Source organism: Octopus sinensis, linkage group LG11 (genome assembly GCF_006345805.1).
Source record: "Octopus sinensis linkage group LG11, ASM634580v1, whole genome shotgun sequence".
NCBI classification, from domain to species: domain Eukaryota; kingdom Metazoa; phylum Mollusca; class Cephalopoda; order Octopoda; family Octopodidae; genus Octopus; species Octopus sinensis.
In genome coordinates, this window is record NC_043007.1 from 56178106 (window position 1) to 56191061 (window position 12956).

The following is a 12956-nucleotide window of genomic DNA, read 5'->3' on the forward strand; positions in this document are numbered from 1 at the left end:
ACACATCCATACGCACAGACACATACATGCACGCCCACCCACTCATGTGCCCACACACGCACGAACACACACACATTAACACAATTGCTTTTATCCATACACATCCATATTTATATATAGATCGATGGATGTGCATGTGTGGGTGCGCACACGCATAGGTGTGGATGTCTTATATTTTACTTGGATCAGTTCAGGAAAGGCATTTCAAAAAAGAATGCTAAGACTGGACGGACGAAGTGAAAACGCGTGTAATTCTGAGGAAACTAGCAACGATAGAGCATGAAAAATATTGTAAGTTTATATTGCCTAAAAAAGTTTCTGATATACATTTCACGGACACAATTTTCATTTTATGTAGGATGTTCATTGCAAAAACGTATTTGAACACTGAAGAAAGCGATGACGAAATATTTAACACATATGCGGGTAGAGTGAGCAGAGGGTGCGAGATTTAAACTAGATAAACTAACTCCAGACTCGTTCAAAGTGTCTGAGTTTTGCTCAGAAACTTACTGCCTCGAAGGTGACTCCTTTTTCTTCTGGGTCATATTTAAATTCATTTATTGAATTCGCTACATGGTTTGGCGGAAACGTATTTTCCGGTTTTGTTACCAACTTCATTAGTTGCATCATTTGTTGCTAAAACATTTGTTGTTCTTGTTGTTCTTTGAGTTGTTGTGGTTGCTGTTTTTGCAATATGTACAGCAAAAATGTTTGTTACTTCTCTGTCACGTTTTTAATTTCTCCACGTGAAAAGTTTTTCAATGTCGACTGCGTAAATGGCTTATTTTCAACGTTGTCCACGTGAATTGTTTATATCCTCGTCACCATGTGGATCCTCGTGCACATTATAACACACACACACACACACACACACACGCACACACATATTTTGTGTGTGTCTGTGTTTGTCGCCCCCACCACCATCACTAGTCAACTGATGTTGGTGTGTTTACGATTCTGTAACTTAGCGGTTCTGCAAAAGAGCCCGATAAAATCAGTACTAGGCGTACAAAGAATAAGTACTGGGGTCGATTTGTTTGACTAAAGGCGGTGCTCCAGCATGGCCGCATCCAAATAACTGAAACAAGTAAAAGGATAAAATTATATCTTTCTTTATTAGCCACACGGGACCGAACACAGAGGGGACAAAATACAATGTAGAGCTTTTCCATTTTACAAGGAATGACCGTTAGGCGGTAAATTATGGTCGACGAGAGGAACACATTGGCCACCTTCGCCCTCCCTTTCAAAGATAGCCACCACCAAGACCAGGTCTTGACTACGAGGGTCACCTTGTTCGATATCTGTTCTTTTCTATCTGGAGATCTGGGCCAAACTAGACTCCTAGTAACTTAACTGGACTCTCCGTCCAACATCCCACGACGCTATCCGAAGGCATCCACTTTCCCCTCCAGGTGTCGAGTTAATCTTTGTTAATTTTCCCGGTTAATCTTTTTCCAGGTTAATCTTTGCTCCTGCCACCGTCTCGTAAACCTTGATGGTTTCACCTACCCCCTATAGGTCACGATGATGGTAATGTCCGCATATGCTAAAACCGATCCTCCACAACCTGACTTCGCCGGGATGCCACTCATCTTTTACTGTAACGGCTCAAGAGCCATCACATACAAAAGTGGTGAGAGTGGATATCCTTGGCGAATCGAACGTTTGATGCAGAACAGCTTTGAGAGAAAACAGTTCACCCGAACAATCGAGTCAATGTTGTCGTACAATTGTATGATCCACCTAAGGAAGCCAAGACCTAGTCCGAACTGCGCGAAAACGGATACCAGGTAATGATAGTCTACCCTATCGAATGCTTTAGCTTGGTCTAAATGGACCAGTGCCCCACCCTTGCCAGGATCACTACCAAACCCTTCTATGGTGTAGCGTAGAAGATGCAGATTATCCTGGATTCTTCTGCCGAGGATAGCACATGTCTGTGCTTCCTCGATCAGACTATCATCGACACGCGTCAATCTTTTTGCTAACATCTTGGCCAAAATCTTCAGCTCTGCGTTTAGCAGAGAGAGGAATTTAAAGTTCTCTATTTTATCCCCTTGGGTCCTTTCTGACCAGCGTCACCACTCCTCGGCGTACAGATCTGGGAATCATCCCATTCTACTACTAGTTCGTGTAAACACTAGCCAGTAGGCGCCTGAGCAAGTCTGGCATACTCATTTATAATTCGTAAGGCAGACTATCAAGACCCGGTGCCTTACCAACACCGATATCCGCTAGAGCCTCTATCACTTCTTCAGGTGTAATCGACCCTTCACAGCACTCCACATCCCACCTTGGGAGACGCAGAAACCCGGCGAGGAAGTCTGTATGGTCCAACCTACTGTCCGGTTCGTCGCTCCGCCCGAAAAGCTGGGCGAAGTGCTCCAGAAAAGTCTTACACATTTCCTTGTAGATTCGTCAACAATCGGACTGCTGAATCATTTCCACGTTCGGCTTCCACCATTCGGGTCCATCCAGCGGCCCTGATCCCCTCGCAAACTATTGCACGAAGTCTAGCCCTGACAATACAGCCATTGTGCTTGGCTTCGAAGTGCTGGTTTAATTCCAGTCTCTTTGCCTTCACCTGGGATGCACTGCCAGTTCTCATGCCTTTCTCTAGGGCCTTAACTACTTCTTCCCTCCTACGTTCTCTAGTCACTAAAGCTATGCTATATCAAATAGACTCAAATTTAATCGCTCTTTTTAGGACATACCACCACTTGTTGTTAATAATGGTACCGGTCATTGCCCTCTGTATCAAGAACTTAATCCGGTTCCTGTACAATTCAATCTCCAAAAGGGATGTATTGAGTTTCCAGTAGCCGGAACCTTTACTATATAGCTTATCTAGGTTCAGCTTACAAGTGACAAACTTGTGATCACTGTAGCTGACTGGGTGAAACTGGGCACTTAGCTATATCTTTATCAGTCTTTCTAATTAGAATTATATCTATGTAAGACCTTAAAGACCCGTCGCCGCTTGACTATGTCCACAATGGGGCGTTCGGGAATTCTAGTCCGTATGGATCTACTAGCTGAAAACGACTTAGTAGATCCCGGAAGTCAGGATTTGTTTTCCTATCCGTATTCGAGACAACACTATCCACGCCTGCATCGCGAATAGTGTTAAAGTTTCCTAACAGAACTAATGAATGTGACGTGCCCAGAAACTTCTCTACGTCACGAAAATAATCAGTCTGACTGGAATTGGGTGCGTAAATTTCAACTAGTCTGATTATCACACCACAGCTGAACGTCAAATCCAAAACGACAAGCGTACCTTCTGGATCAACAAAAATCAACTTTTTCTCTGAAACTCGGTTTCTTTTTAATAGATCCAACACCCAACATCCGCCCGCAGGCCGGCCTAGAGAAATAAATTTCTCGTAACCGTCCAGGAGCGGGAGCAGATCTCTTGGCCCTTTTAACCAGGTTTCAGTAACAACAACAACATCTAAGTTCCGTGCCCTAACGTCATTCAGGAAACTCTTGCTTCCAATTCGACGTTAGGCCACGTACATTCACACAATTTACGTGAACAGCCATAAAGTCTTATCTTGCTTCGTCGGTTACTGGAGATGGTGGTGGTGGTGAATCTGGTACCCTTTCTTTTTAACGGACTCGTGGAGTCGGATTGAGTAGGCCATTGTAGATTACAAGTGAGATGTATAGTCTCAGGGAACCTACATCATTCCTGAGCTCGCTCGCAAGTATGTTGTAGTTTTTTGAGTCGATGTGATAAATCGCAAAACCTTCTTCACATTTCTCTTCTTCCATTTGCTTGGCGTGGATAGTGTTCAGGCTGTTCATTAGTCTGCTGTTTGAGACCCGTACCGCCATGTAACTGTCTTATTTCTCTTCGGTTTTTATTGGCAAAGATTGCCTTTTTAAATGTCCTGTTATTGCTTTTTTCTGGGCAGGTTGGTTTTATTTTATTTTTATTCACGAACCACTCCTTCCCTTCATTGTCGTTTACTGGTGTTCCGCTGCTGGTTTCTGTCTCTTCCTGCGTTTCTTGTTCTTTTACATCTTTTTCTTTTGTTTCTTTTCTGGGAGGATTACACATGGCTTTTTTTTCTTCCTATAGTTAAAACACTGTGGTTGCCTCCTCTCGACCATTACCTGGTCTCTCCTACTTGTATAATTTCTGGAATTTTTTCCAGAGTCAGGGCTCGGCTTGAATAGTAATTTTAACACCTTGTCTCTGCCAGATTCTATCTTCTATTACCACTGCCTCCAGCAGTGTGATCTTTTCTTCTAGTCCCAATGTTAATGCCGCGACTAGCTAATCTACATTAACCTCTGGTGGTATATTGCTTATATTGATCTTCGAAGTTCTCTATATGGGCAGGAGCACCACTTCATCGGTTCTTAATGGACAAAAGCTTTGTGAGTGGATATGGTGGACCGAAACTGAAAGAAATCCGTGGTATGTACATATACATAAATACATACACGTATGTGAGCTTGTGTGTTTGTGTGTGTGTGTGTGTGGTGTGTGTGTGTGTGTGTGTGTGTGTGTGTGTGTGTGTGTGTGTGTGTGTGTATGTTTCTTTGTGCCAGTGTTTGTCCCCCACCATCGTTTGACCACCGGTATTGGTGTCCCTAGCAGCTCGGCAAAAGATATCGAAAGAATAAGTACCAAGCTTTAAAAAAAGCACTGGAGTCGATTAAGTCGATTACAAATTCTTCAAGGCGGTGTCTCAGCATGGCCGCAGTCGAATGACTTAAAAAATAAAAGGCAAAAGATAAAAAAAAGATTTTAAAAACTCGTGCATAGTTCTATAGAAAATATGAAAAATGTGGTCATATTCTTGATCTAAGGGAATGTTGCATGATGCTCGTTATGTTGTAATTATTATTCTTGTATTTCGCCTGTCTTTACGTTCTGAGTTCTAATTCCGGCAAGGTCAACTTTGCCTTTCATCCTTTGAAGGTCGATAAAATAAGTACCAGTAAAACACTGGATCGACGTATTCGACTAGTCCCTTCCCCAACAAAGTTTCAGGCCTTGTGTCTTTAGTAGGAAGGATTAATATTCTTGATACTGCAGTTTGTATTGTTCTCACAAGCGATATTTAATTACAGCTGTTGTAACGCTAAGAGTTTATTATCGCAGCTACTGCTGCTGATGTTGATGAACATGATCATGTTACAGATGACGATGAGAACGGCAGCAAACCACGATGTTTATGATGGTGATGATGATGATGATGATGATGATGATGATGATGATGATGATGATGATGATGATGATGATGATGATGATGATGGTGGTGGTGGTGATGATGATGATGATGATGATGATGATGATGATGATGATGACGACGATGATTGATGATGATGATGATGATGATGATGATGATGATGATGATGATGATGATGATGATGATGATGATGATGATGATGGTGGTGGTGATGATGATGATGATGATGATGATGATGATGATGATGACGACGATGATTGATGATGATGATGATGATGATGATGATGATGATGATGATGATGAAGAAGAAGAATATCTCGACGATGATGGTGATGCAGAGGAAAAGGAGGTGGAAAATCTTGTTTTGACTTCAGTGTTAAACGACTTTGACCTTTCAGTTTGATTACCATTTTCTCAGTGCTATATTGTCAATCAAAATTATTTGACTATTGTCTCGAATTCTCCACACAGTTCCACCGAGAGATTTAAATGTCGAAGCAGGTTGAAATCTTTTGTCCAGATCACAAGGTTTTCGCGTATATTGGAAGAAATAGAACAAAAAAGTTGGTCCAATGCTGTCATGCTAGAGCAACACCAAAGGTAGATACTAGGCATGTAAAACCGCCCCCATAGACACACACAAACACACACACATACACAGATGCACATGCATACACATACATACACATACAAGTACATACGCACACAGATACGCGCCCATATTCAGAAATGTCTGCGTTTTCAGAGTGTTGGAGCAAAACTCGCTCTCTTCCCTCCGTGACGTCTACTTGTGAAAACAACTTGCTTGTCCTCCTAACAAGATGCTGCATTACTTCTGGACTACTTCGCCAGTGGTCGCCTACACTGATCGATTTGCCATCAAAAGCTATATCGATCTAAAATACTGCATTGCAAAGCTTTGATGTTGTCAGTGCAGTAAATTGATTATGAAAGATTTTTTTAATGAATTCCTAGAAAAAAAATATATAGACGACCTTGTTAGTTTATGATGAGGGGAGAATTTGTGGTGAGTCGAGTAGTGAATTTTGATTTTTTTGTTTGATTTTAGTAGGGTGGGGATTATATCATTGATTAACTGATTGATTGCTGCCTGTAGTTTATTACAAACAACTGGTTTGTGTTTTGGTTTGATTTGCAGTTCTCTGTGTGTGTGTGTGTGTGTGTGTGTGTGTGTGTGCGTGCGCGCGCGCATGTGTGGTGCGGTGGTATTGGACTTTGATCAAGACAAAAAATTCTTAGTGTCTACAATCATTATTCTATATCCATGGAAAGAAGAGAAAAGTTTTTCTGTCTTAACACACTTCAAGCTGAGACAGATGCACATTCTAAAGCTCGTCGAATTAACATAATTTATATTTTAAGGCTCGTTTTATAGGTAGGCTGAGAACTGAGGAGGAATATTGTAGACTAAAGATGGGTTCCAATCGTGCCAAGTCAGCTGTAGTCAGGTTTTAATTTTCGCGTGTAGGTCTTACATTTTACATATATTGCGACTCATTATCGTCACGGACGTCATTTCTCTTTGTTTAAAGTTAATACGAGTTCAAAGTTAATACAGTAACCAACGTTGATAAATAAAGCTAAACGCGAATAAGTATGCAGAAAATAAACAACATATATTTCTCGATTTCATATAAATTAATAAATATAGAAGGAAAATCTCTCTAAAAGTAATTATAACCTATCAACCTTCTTTCGGTCAAATCACTGCAAACACCAGGCAGCTTTGCTAGTATAATTGTCATATGAAACATATAATTTATCGTTGGCTGTAAATTACATTAGGTTTTCTTTTATCTAGTTTCATAGTCGTTTGAGTGCCATCCAGTCCTTGCTCTATTTCCACGTTGAGCCTTTCTGTTTGATATTATAAACCTGCGATTCCCCATCGCAATATTTTTTTTATATATGAAAGCTGTGAACTGGCAGAACCGTCTGTACGCTGGGCAAAATCCTGAGCAGAATTTCGTTCCTCAGTACGTTCTGAGTTCAAATTCTGCTGAGGTAGACTTTACCTTTCATCCTTTCAGGGTCGATAAAATATGTACCAGTTGAACACTGGAGTCGATGTAATCGACTGATCCCCTTCCCCTGAAATTTCTGGCCTTGTGCCAAAATTTGAAACCAATATTTGTTGCATAAGAAGGCAGCGAACTTGGCAGAATCGTTAGCACGTTGGGCTAAATGCATTCGTCCGTCTTCACGTTCTGAGTTCAAATTCCGCAGGAGTCGACTTTGCTTTTCATTCTTTCGTGGTCGATAAAGTAAGTACCATTTGAGGGCTGGGATCGACATAATCGACTTATTCTATCCCTCAAGATTACTGGCCTTGTACCAAAATTTGAAATCAGTATTTGCTATATAAGATAAGGCCAGTCTTGATCAGTTAATTATAAATTGCTAGGGGCACAGAAAGATAATTAAATTTAAGATTTAATGTAATGGTGCAACGGATGAAGTCTACCTATAGCATTGATTCATCAAAACCTAATGATGTTTTGTGCTTAAGGAGTCATAAATTTACCTTGGGGTAATTGATTATATATGAGATCAATGTTATCTGGAACTTTAACTTCAAACTGATAGCTTAAATTTTAAAATAAATTTCTTTTGAAATTTAACAAGTTAATTGATACTAAAATTCTTTAAGTGAAAAAGTGCATTTATCCTATTATCAACTGTTAGTAATTAGTGTGTTGACACCACTTAATATAACTTTTAATTCCAGTACTATTATGAAAGACAGTGGTAGCTGTAACACGTCTGTTATATTTGGGAGCGTCTTTGGGTTTTTGAAATGATGTTATAAAGAATAAGTTTCAAATACATTTTATAGGTTAATGATTCAGATTAGATATTAAAATTATCAATGAATTATAACAAAATGATTTTAAAACATAGCACTTTTCCCTCAATGTGAATGACCCAGATAAATTAAACAATCACATGCACATACACACACACACACATCTATGCAATTATTTTTATGTACGTGTGTATACCTGTGTATATGTATGTATATGTACCTATATGTGTGTGTATATATATATATATATATATACACTTATAAATTGAGGATATAATCATTAACCTGGTTATGTCAGTGGCTAGCGCATGAAAAATGACCATAAAGGTACAATTAATTTTTAAGTATATAAATATATAAAAATAATTATAGGCGCAGGAGTGGCTGTGTGATAAGTAGCTTGCTTACCAACCACATGGTTCCGGATTCAGTCCCACTGCGTGGCACTTTGGGCAGATGTCTCCTACTATATCCACGGGCCGACCAATACCTTGTGAGTGGATTTGGTAGACGGAAACACACACACACACGCACACATATATATGTGTGCGTGTGTGTGTGTGTGTGCTTGTGTATATATTTGTGTCTGTGTTTGTCCCCCATCCAACATCGCTTGATAGCCGATGCTGGTGTGTTTACGTCCCCGTAGCTTAGTTGTTCGGCAAAAGATACCAAAAGATATAGGCGTAGGAGTGGCTGTGTGGTAAGTAGCTTGCTAACCAACCACACGGTTGCGGGTTCAGTCCCACTGCGTGGCATCTTGGGCAAGTGTCTTCTGCTATAGCCCCGGGCCGACCAATGCCTTGTGAGTGGATTTGGTAGACAGAAACTGAAAGAAGCCTGTCGTATATATGTATATATATATGTATATGTGTGTGTGTGTTTGTGTGTCTGTATTTGTCCCCCTAGCATTGCTTGACAACCGATGCTGGTGTGTTTACGTCCCCGTCACTTAGCGGTTCGGCAAAAAGAGACCGATAGAATAAGTACTAAAAGGTGGTGCTCCAGCATGGCCGCAGTCAAATGACTGAAACAAGTAAAAGAGTAAAGAGTAAAAGAGTAATAGAATAAGTACTAGGCTTACAAAGAATAAGTCCTTGGGTCGATTTGCTCGACTAAACATGGTGCTCCAACATGGCCGCAGTCAAATGAGTGAAATAAGTAAAAGAGTATAATTATTATGAAGGGCACATAATTATAATTAAAGGACAAAAATGTCAAAACTTTATCGGTATGCATTCGTATTTTTAATTTATGTATTGTCGTTTTATATCTACTTAGGAGTGCAAAGTAATCTTCATTACAGAGCACGAAATCTTAATATATAGGTGTATCGGAGATTTGTAAATCTTCTTGCTCATTTCCTCGCACTCTCGGCCTTGGGTTATAAATAGAGAAGAAATTTAGAGTGGATTGTAGGTATTTGACAACTGCTTCCAGCGTATAGGCGCTGATATTCCAGTGCCCTTAATTATAATTATATTTTGAGAATTATACATATATATACATATACATACATACATATATATATATATATATATATATATTATATATATATATATATATATAATATATATATATATATAATATAATATATATATATATATATATATATATGTGTGTGTGTGTATGTGTGTGTGTGTGTGTGTGTGTGTATGTGTGTATACATAAATATATATATATACATACATACATACAGGTATGGCTGTGTGGTAAGAAACTTGCTTCCTAACCATATGGTTTCGGTTTCAGTCCCACCACGACATCTTGGGTAACTGTCTTCTACTGTAGCCTTGGGCCGACCAAAGCCTTGTGAGTAGATTTTGTAAACGGAATCTGAAAGAAGCCTGTTGCGTATGTATATTTATGTATATGTATATATGTATATGTAAATTTTAATGATATAATAAAGATAAAATCATTCATGATTTTCTCAGGAGGCCAACACGAAAATAAAAACCTTATAGGTAAGTTTTCTAAATATTATATTATAATAAGGGATTGGCAAAACGCCTCACCACGCGCTGAAAATAGACGCCAAAGGCGCTAGGACGTCCTTAAAATGACTCCTCGACTACATCCTGTGTTTTGGGGGAGTTTTAAGGAGGTTTTAGCGCCTTTGGCGTCTAGTTTCGGCGCCTGGTGAGGCGATTTGCCAATCCCTTTTTATATGTATGTATGTATGTATGTATGTATGTATGTATGTATGTATGTTATGTATGTATGTATGTATGTATGTATGTATGTATGTATGTATGTATGCATGTATGTATGTATGTATGCATGCATGTGTTTGTGTGTCTGTATTTGCCCCCTACCATCGCTTGACAACCGTTGTTGGTGTGTTTATATCACCGTAACCTAGCGGTTCGGTAAAAGAGACCGATAGAATAAGTGCTAGGCTTATAAAGAATAAGCCCTGCGGTGTTCCAGCATGGCTGCAGTCAAATGACTGAAACAAGTAAAAAATGAAAGAATAAAAGAAATACATATATATGTATGTATGTGTGTGTGTGTGAGTGTGTGTGTGTGTGTGTATGTATTTTACCCTTTTTGTGGTCTAACAACCCTCCATGTTTGTTTTCGTTCGGTTTCCTTGTATTTCTCCACTGTCCTGTTTTTTTCCCCAATTTTGACCCTCCATAAATCTCAAATTTTACTGTGGTACTAATGGGTCAAATGTCTTTGAAGACTCATGCTGTTGCTCAATGTTCGAAATGAGGAGTAGGTAAGACAGTCAGCAACCGATGAAAGGTCGTTCTTTGTGTTACTTGTCCTGTTTTCTATTTGTTTCTCTCGTTGTTTGCGTATTTCCTGTTATTTACTCTTGGTGACGAACTGTACCCATATATGCATATGTACATATATATATTATCAGTGGCGTGCAGTCGAGACATATTAGTCATGCACTGCAAGTCCATTGATTTTTATATAACTCATAAATCAATGTAAGAACGTAATGTATTTAGAACCACATTGAAAAGTTGTCCAAAGCACTGGAAACTGAGCTAAAATACTTACTTTATTTGAAAGGAAACCCGCCCAGATTGATACTTCGCTGTGTTTCCATTTTGCTTCCACTAGGTTTGCTTAAAGAAAACACATGAATGTTTTTGTCCTCTCCGACTTCCTATCTTTCTATAACTATCATTTCAATACCTGTTTTTAATTTTAATTAAATTCCATTTCCCTTTGATATGATTAAATACTGTAAGTTTATGGATAATTTTCGGTTATAAGTTGGCGGATTTTTATTGTAGCCAGCGAAGGACTGCGTATGCGCAGTAAAATTTGAAAAGTTAGTTCGTATAAACACGAGACAGGTAGTCTTGTTTGTCTCGTGTGGATATGTTTAACCCTAGGTTGGACCTGCTGAAAAAAATCAAACCTTTTGAGTTCTCCTTAACTCGCTAAAAGATGATTAGAAACCAATTGGTCCAGGAAACTAGATGGTAAATGTTTTTCATTTCCAAATTTATTCCTGTCGAATTTTATCCGTAATTTTTGTAGTTACAGAACCTAGCTGTTCTTTCTATCGTGTAGAATCCCTATAAGTGGATTCCTTATGTGTTTAAATATACACTATATCATATATATAGTCTTTTTGACTAAATATTTTTACACGTTAGACCACTGGAAATGTAAATTTTGATTGAATGTTTTTAATTTTAATTAAATTCCATTTCCCTTTGATATGATATATACATATATATGTGTATATATATATATATATATATATATATATATATATATATATATATATATATTATATATATATATATATATATATATATATATATATATATATACTTATATGTGCAGATACATTTATATTTATCACACACACACACATATATATATATATACACAAAAGAAAAAGATATTAAAAATCCAGTGAATACTGTATAAGCACTCTGTAGTAAGCAAATTTGGCTAATTAAAAACCATTGCAATCTCCATAGGCCGTAAAATTACTTTCTGCTGCCCATCCAATTTGTAAATCCGAAGTTCAAACACAGAATAAATTTAGCATAGTAAAAAAAAAAACTATAGAGTATCATACATTCTTTACTCGCCTACGTGCGTTTTGGATAGGTTGGCAACTCCCAAAATTCTGCCATGCAATAACGATGCATATTAACCGATCCTATATTTCTCGGCGATATTTCTACAGAGATAGAAAATTTAACGCCTACTTAACTTTACCAAAACTATACCACACTGCTTGGAGTAGAGAACAATTTAAGTGGGTTGGACAGTAGTAAAGCATATAATATTCGACCCGTATAAGTGATAAGGAAGTATCTCATCAGACCTACTTAGGAATTGTATTTATCAGCAGATCATGCTAGAAATGTAATGTAGTGCATAGTTTCTTCATCACTGCCCATCAACTTGAAGAATGATTATTGCAAAATTCCTACCCCAGTTAAACTAATATTGACCAGTTTAAATACAGATAGGAGGTGTGTAGAACCAAGTAATTCAGTATATAATTAATTAGGGCACGTTAAAATGTCCTTTGATCAGTATTAATTCGAAATATAATCTATGAGTAAAAGGTAAATTGAGTTAATGAGAATTTTAAAGGAAAATAACCCATACATTCACTGAAAAAATAATGTGTTTCAGAAAAATTGTTTTACTTAAGAGAATAAATATTTAAAAATTAAAATAATTGTTATATGATCAAGATGTAATAATATGAAAAATACATTAAGATTAAATTGAAAATAAATTAATAAATATAGAAAAATAAACAAATAGTCTAATTACAGAAGAGGATGAGAAAGTAAAACGTTCAAAAGATTGAAACTAAAACAATCACGACGAAGACACAAGCCCATATATATCAATGTCTAAAACTGATAATTCCTGTAGAAGACTACAAAGTAGAACAATTGAAATATTGTGAG